Source organism: Pollicipes pollicipes, unplaced genomic scaffold (assembly GCF_011947565.3).
Source record: "Pollicipes pollicipes isolate AB1234 unplaced genomic scaffold, Ppol_2.1 Scaffold_7261;HRSCAF=8764_pilon_pilon_pilon, whole genome shotgun sequence".
NCBI classification, from domain to species: Eukaryota; Metazoa; Arthropoda; class Thecostraca; order Pollicipedomorpha; family Pollicipedidae; genus Pollicipes; species Pollicipes pollicipes.
Genome location: NW_023597054.1, coordinates 40,360,256 through 40,368,298, shown reverse-complemented (window position 1 = coordinate 40,368,298; position 8,043 = coordinate 40,360,256).

Here is an 8,043-nt window from a genome sequence, read left to right as displayed (position 1 = left end):
GGTGGTTCAACCTGTTATAATGCGTCGGTACCAAACGCTTTATTTAGCACGAAGCGTCCCCAGAAACGTCCCACGCTCCTGATCCTGCTTGAGCTCTGAATTACATTTCATGATTCACCGTAAAGTACAAAGTTCAAAACTCAACTGAAGAGGGCATGCCTGCCAAAATATCGTGAGCTTTTTCGAGATTGAGACTGCCGTCAAGAGTGTACGGTACTATATTGATAAACATGCGCAATCTCAGCAGGGTTCTATTATCGAAAAATATCAGTAGATGCTGCTGATCAGAGGGCGAATAACTAAAACTAAAGCAAGCTCTAGCTAGCCGAGACTCAAAGCCCAAGACGCATAGCAGAATGATGCTTTCAAGGGATCGAAGTCGTTTCTTCGAGATCCGCCCCAAGCTGTTTCTCAATTTGTCTTGGCGTCTTCGGGTGACGAGATTGCAACAAAAGTTGCAAAGTTTTTGAAAAAAACAAATGCCTTCAGCTCCAGCTCCAGCTCCCCCCCTCTCTCTCTCTCTCTCTCTCTCTCTCTCTCTCTCATCTCTCTCCTCTCTCTCATCTCTCTCTCTCTCTCTCCTCTCTCTCTCTCTCTCTCTCTCTCCTTCTCTCTCTCTCTCTCTCTCTCTCTCTCTCTCCTCTCTCTCTCTCTCTCTCTCTCTCTCTCTCTCTATCTCTCTCTCTCTCTCTCTTCTCTCTCTCTCTCTCTCTCTCTCTCTCTCTCTCTCCTCTCTCTCTCTCTCTATCTCTCTCTCTCTCTTCTCTCTTCTCTCTCTCTCTCTCTCTCTCTCTCTCTCTCTCTCTCTCTCCTCTCTCTCTCTCTCTCTCTCTCTCTCTCTCTCTCTCTCTCTCTCTCCTCTCTCTCTCTCTCTCTCTCTCTCTCTCCTCTCTCTCTCTCTCCTCTCTCTCTCTCTCTCTCTCTCTCTCTCTCTCTCTCTCTCTCTCTCTCCTATCTCTCTCTCTCTCTCTCCTCTCTCTCTCTCTCTCTCTCTCGCTCTCTCTCTCTCTCTCTCTCTCTCTCTCTCTCTCCTCTCTCTCTCTCTCTCTCTCTCTCTCTCTCTCTCTCTCTCTCTCTCTCTCTCTCTTCTCTCTCTCTCTCTCTCTCCTCTCTCTCTCTCTCTCTCTCTCTCTCTCTCTTCTCTCTCTCTCTCTCTCTCTCTATCTCTCTCTCTCTTCTCTCTCTCTCTCTCTCTCTCTCTCTCTCTCTCTCTCTCTCTCTCTCTCTCTCTTCTCTCTCTCTCTCTCTCTCTCTCTCTCTCCTCTCTCTCTCTCTCTCTCTCTCTCTCTCTCTCTCTCCTCTCTCTCTCTCTCTCTCTCTCTCTCTCTACTCTCTTCTCTCTCTCTCTCTCTCTCTCTCTCTCTCTCTCTCTCTCTCTCTCTCTCTCTCTCTCTCTCTCTCTCTCTCTCTCTCTCTCTATTTTGTAAGCGCCGTTTCGCCATTCTATAATGCAAGGTTGGTGTGGAGTAAAGACATGCATTTTTAAGAAGCAATGTGATTTCCTGAAATTAATTTTGGCGCGTCAATAGTGAACGGTTGTACACTTACGATATGTAATACGAATCACCGCGATGTACAATCGCTTTCGATCTCTGTAACAAAAATGGTTGTAGTCGGCTCATTCACTTTCAATGTAGATACTGCCTGGTAAGTCCGAATTTCACTGCACTGCCCCGATGCTGCGGATTACAGACACGTTGTTGGAGCGGCTCATCCTGAGGTGCGATACTGAATCTATAGCACTAGCACATGCTTGCGAGACCCATAATCACTGGACGAGTTTGCGACCTTTTCCCTCTCGCTTTCATCGCAAGATGCTTGCGAAGTGAAAGTGCCGCCGCTGCGCCGTAATGCGCTCCTGACCGGCTCAGCTGCTGTGCAGCGGGCGCGCCGCCTCGGCCAGCCGCCACGTCACTGCGCCGGCGCAACTCATCCTGCTCGTCCGCGGCCTTGCACAACACCTCCGCTGGGACGGCGTCGCTCAGAGCCGGGCTCTAGAGAGCGCCTCCGACATGTGGCAACGGCTGTCCTGACTCCGCGTGGGCCGCGGCAGCTCGGACGGTAGCTGTCGGCCGCGCTGGTCAGAGCCGGGCGCCAGAGACCGCCTCCGACACGTGGCAACGGCTGTCCTGACTTCGCGTGGGCCGCGGCAGCTCGGACGGCAGCTGTCGGCCGCGCTGGTCAGCTTCTAGTGCAGCGGTGGCGAGATGCGACCGCCCAGCTCCCTGTGCGTCTGCTGGGAAGAGGCGAGGGGCGGGGGGGGGGGGTTGCGGTTGCGGGTGCATCGGTTCATGTCGACACCGCCACCGGCTTGCCATGTGAGTTTGGCGCGCGCAGATCACGTGCATGCTTTGTCACCGGTTATAGACGCAGTAGCAGACCGAGTCATGTAGATGTCCTTAACTTGTCATGGAGCTTCTGCTCTAGAAGGTGTCAAAGTAGCCTGCTTTTTGCATAAGCAAATCAAGGCCATCCATAACAGGTAAAACCTGCCCGTCTCCAGAACTGCCATTCTCATGACACTGCTGGAACGTGAAATCCAGCCACTTCATGCGTCCAGATTAGGGTGACTGAAGTCGGATAAAATTAAATCCAACACAGGGGCGATAGTTCATGTTAGTATTTGAGGATATGGGGTGGACCCGAGTGCCCAAGAAGCTGACCTCCTCAAAATGTGTAGTTCTCAACATATTTAGCCCATGTTGTCGATAGAAGGCAATTGTATTTTGCAAATACAGTATGATTTTTCAAATGAACTTTGTTTGCCAACAACATATCATCTATGGCAGTGTAGTAGTAACCAAGGAGGATAAGTTTTGTGCGCTATTTGACCCCCGCACTGATTTGCTGTTTTTCATAACGCAGACTGATGGGGTTATGTGTTAGTAACTTATGTTTTAGTTAGACAGTCATCTCAGTTTTACCGACAGTCGTAACAAAATCTTGTCCAACACAGAACGATGACATCCGTCGTCGGCTATTCAAGTGATGGTGCGGTAAAATTGGACCGGATGTAGTTGAAGTACGGTGATGTTTCTTTTCATGCAATGAATTTCCTTGGAATTATACAATGCGGTCATTTTTCCTCCCCGAGGTCTCGTAATGTGCCGGACTGATTTTGCCACCAAAAATGCTGGTCGTGTCGCTTTCTCTGATGACGTCACATTCAGTGCAACATAGCCCAGGGCCTGCGCTGCATGGGCCGACTGCACCACCCCGCCATCATGCCTGCGTGCTATGCTTTAATCAGCCCGCCACGCTCGTCACTTTTTATTGCAGACGTGAAGGCATCTGGTCGTCTTACGGTCACGCGTTGTGTCGAGACTCACGGCCAAAGCTATTATAGGGGGGTATCACTGAGCACGGGTGGTGAGGACTTAGCATGTCCTGTTGCAATGGAGCCGGCACGTATTGGACTGACTGTTGGCTAATAAAACCCTGCGCACGATCGGTGCAGCGCCCCGACGCTGCTGGGTCCAGACCGGGGGAGGGGGCGGCCCCATCCACCAGCCGGCTGAGGTGTGATTCGTCACCCCCAGGCACCTCGGCGCTGCTGGGTCCAGAACGGGGGGGGGGGCGTCCCCACCCACCAGCCGGCTAAGGTGTGATTCGCCACTCTCATGCACCCCGGCGCTGCTGGGTCCAGATCGGGGGAGGGGGCGGCCCCATCCACCAGCCGACTGAGGTGTGATTCGCCACCCCCAGGTACCCCGGCGCTGCTGGGTCCAGACCGGGGGAGCGGCGGTCCCATCCACCAGCCGGCTGAGGTGCGATTCGCCACCCTCAGGTACCCCGGCGCTGCTAGGTCCAGACCGGGGGAGGGGCGGTCCCATCCACCAGCCGGCTGAGGTGTGATTCGCCACCCTCAGGTACCCCGGCGCTGCTGGGTCCAGATCGGGGGAGGGAGCGTCCCCACCCACCAGCCGGCTGAGGTGTGATCTGCCCCCCTCAGGCAGCATTAAGCCGGAGCTGACGGAATGGTTACCTCCATGGCGGAGCGGCGTAAAGGTTGCGAACAGGTCATATCACCTTTCCAATACAATGATACTTTGTACCAAAATGCATTGCATAGCAAATGCAAATGAATGCACCGAGATGATTCAGCTCTTGATTTGGTTCATCTCTCCGTCGGCTTAGGTCTTGCTTATAACATGACTCAGAGGCGTGTGATGATTACTAGCGATATCTTAAGAAAAGCAAGCCTGACTTGCACTATGATAATTTTAAAGCTTAAGGACCTGCAGCCGAGTTTTCACGCTTTCTAGAAAATAATCTCTTTGCAATCGAGCCGACCGCAGACGCATGAAGTCTCAGTAATAAGAACGACAAATAGTTACAACACGTTGCATAAAATTGGCACGCATTTGTCTACATACTGTGGGTTTCGTTGCGAACAAACGAAGGACGTGGTCGATGCCGGGCCCAGATCAAAACGACCCGGTTTCGCCGCACATGGGGCTGACGTGTGTTGACGAAGCAGGGGTCGGACAGCCGTATTGGATTCAGTGCTGTTCGACATTGGCTGACGGGCGGCGCATTTTCATGTGCAAGGATAGGCCTGTCCGTTTTTAATCGTTGTTGGGATTGGTGTCAATTTTCAGCAACCAGAGTCAACAAGCGTGTAAAACCGGCTGCACGGTGTCGGCCAGTATATCAGCTACAGCTCACCCATGTATCGCAAAAAACGACCCATGTAAGCGCTAACAATCGAGCACAAAGCGGACAATGTCACCTTCTCCGAACATGATCTTGAGTGCAGGACGCCGCGTTCTATACCGCAGGAGATTTGGCCGTGAGAACCACACAGGTACACGGGCTTCTCCATCCACGATCAATGCCTAGTCAAAACTAAGTGGTTGCAGGTGTAAAAGCCTGTTCACCCATGACCAGCATCCAGCCAGAACTACACGAGTGTGCAGTAGGGTAGGTCGTCAAAAAGAAATCGAAGATGTCATACTTGAGGTAGAAGAGGCTACGTGTGAAAACAGCTAAAATGCACGAATTTCTTACATAAAGCAACCTTGAGAAGACCCGTAACGATCAAAGTTGCATCACCTCCCACACTAGCGACCCTCGCGGCTAAGTAAATGCGTTTTGTTTGGTGATGTATAGATGACGCTTTTTGGTTGCGTTGATTTACATTCGTCGACTGTTTTGCCGGTAGTAGATTCGGTACATCTCAATGTATTCCTATCATTTAATTACGTAGTAATCATAATTACGTAGTACTGAGTGCAAATCGGCTTGAACGAATGAACAACGAATGGCATGCTGCTTGTTATGAATATAATTCAACGCTACTCGAGTTAATGGTATGTAACCATGAGCAATCATTGAGCATGCTTTACAGCTAGAGCATGCTTTACCTGAGCGTGGCGTTACGCTTTCAAAAACCTTACCAACCAACCTCGTGCATGTGTTGAAGTAAACTTGTTTCAGCCATTGCACTACCCAGGCCTCTGTAAGGTTTTTACAAAATTACACGTGAGCATTTTTGAACACGGCATTACAATTTATGGTACTTGAGTTAGCTTCATTTCTGTAGATGTTGTAATGCGAATCAAGTTTCTGACTGGCGGCTCATGACCTATGACCTCGATATCGATATCGCATTGGTAATATTTTGTTCAGAATTGTCGAGCAGCGCTTAATTTCTCGCACGAAATGCTCTTCGAACAGGTTTTCTAGACCGTCTCTCTAACCTGCATTACTCTAAAGTGCGTTGCTGTCGTTCTACTGACTTTGTAACACCGTGCTATTCAAGGTCAAGTTAGATCAAACTTGGGCCTTTGTGACCAGAGTAGACCCTTCGAATGTCATGCGATTTGAACCATGATGTTATATGTCGTACATTTTTGAACTGCCTTCTTGACACAGCTTTCCTTTTGATGTGACTTGTTTAGTTAATGGTATAGCCGCGCGGGCTACAACAGCGATGGCCGTCATCTCTTTGGAGCTGGCGTGACGTTAATAGGTCACATGTGTTCATGATGCGCACTAGTGCCCGTAGGCCGCAGCTTCCAACAGCAATTTTTGTTGTCCTTCATATTGTCATAGCGTAGCTTAGATACTGAGATATCAGGAGTATATTAAGTGCTAAGTTGACCACAGGACTTACATCGACGCCGGCTTAACCAGTAGAGTGTATACCACCATCTCAGATTTCTAGAGGCTTGTCTTGCGCGGGCGTTTTCAGTTCGAGATGACTGTAGAGAAAGACGTAATGATAGAAATGTGCAGAGCAAAACCATGATAAGTTCAAAACCAGGCACATTTTGGAGTCAGAAAACGTCGTTATGAGGCAATACAGTGTCCTAAGTACCGGTATAAAGTAAAATTGAGCTATTGGTACCACCATCCGACTTACGATATTTTTCTGCCATAAAACTCGATTAAATTTAATGACAATTTGCTCCAAATGATGCTCCAATTTGATGACACCTTAGACTTGTTAGAAAGCTTAATTTTCGGAATCGAAGTTCAGTTCTTCATCGGAAACCACCAAAGGAAAAGTGGAGACTCGTTGCACACTCGCACAGTACTGGATGCGATCCTAGCCGGGCGGACCGGCGCGGTGCGGCGCTCCCGGCCGGCCGACGTCGTGCGTCACCCAGCCCCTCCCCCCCCCCCCCCCCCCTGCCGCTCGGTCCGGCATTCGCCCATGCCACCGGCAGTTGGCCCCCTCCTCCCCTCTCGTGCTGATCCAAACAGATGACTTACGCCGGCTGGAGTAATTGTTTGAAGGATGACAGCACCGCGGTTATCAGCCTTCTCCCCGATACCCGACGGCATCGGTCGTCTCAACTGGGGCTCAGCGAGGGCCTGACCTTCGTCTGGATACACAATTCTAAGAACACCGTGATCATGTGGTGTTCTTCCACTACAAAAGCAGGGTTTGCGTTGACCCGTTTAACCTAAAGCATAAAGGGACCAAGAAAGAGGCATGATTTGCCACCAAAATGTGTATTGTTGGTCACCGTTCGCCTGTGGGATTTGAACCGGTCGATGACAGGCTGTGCACGGAAAGCAGAAGGCGCAAATCGCTGAGATGGATTGCGACGCCATGGATCCGTGACATCTGGACTCGTCGACCAAACCGGATCTTTTGATGATGAAGAACCAGATACTGGTCCCATTTTTGCATGCCAATCTTGTGTATGTCCCTGGCTCGGAGCATATGATACTGGACAGGATGGGTGAGGCGTTAACGGGGCGCGGCTCGCTTTGCCGCCCCTCAATGCCACCACATGCCGTTTGGTATGACAAAAATCGGCTCAGAAAGCGCTTTAAAATCCGTGCAATGATGGGCGAGGTTAACACGGTATGGGGAAGGGGGGTGGGTGTCAATTTGATACCCCCCCCCCCCCGTCCCTTGAGGTTGTCTAGAATAATTTCGGAACGGTCTGGCATAGCCGCGTTGAGCTTCGTAGAACTGTAAGCAGTTTAATAGTCGCCCTTCAACGAGATATACCTCCTGGCCTCCCTAACTTGAAGCAGATGAAACGGCAAGACTTTGCTGTCAGCGAAGGTAATTCCTAGGGAATCTTTTAATATGTTGCGACAATGTAGTGCTAGACGAAGTACTTCGACTTTGAGCTTGTTTCTGGGACAATAAGATAATTGCAAATACGATTACAAACACTAATTTCATTGACCTTCGATCAGGTAAAAAAGGCCGCATCGAGGTCAAAACCAGCCCGCTTTACTGCTTGATAGCGTGTTAGTGCTGTAAATTTTTACGCTTATTTTGAATCGATGGAACACAACATGGTCAAAAGATTATTTATTTCGAACTCCATGAAAGCCAGGGGAGGTCACTGACCTAAGGACATCGATCAACCTTTTGCTTTCAAGAGTAAGCCGCGTCAGATAGTACCTGGCTTTCCTTTTGCATCCAGATATCAATATACTTTTGATTTTTGGGGTGCCTTTTGGCCCTCTCAGCATCAAATGTGGTGGTTACCTCGAACACCAATCTGGAGTTTGACCTTGTTCGACCTAAGTTGGCCCGGCAGTCACGACCTAGGGATGAACAAAGGGGTC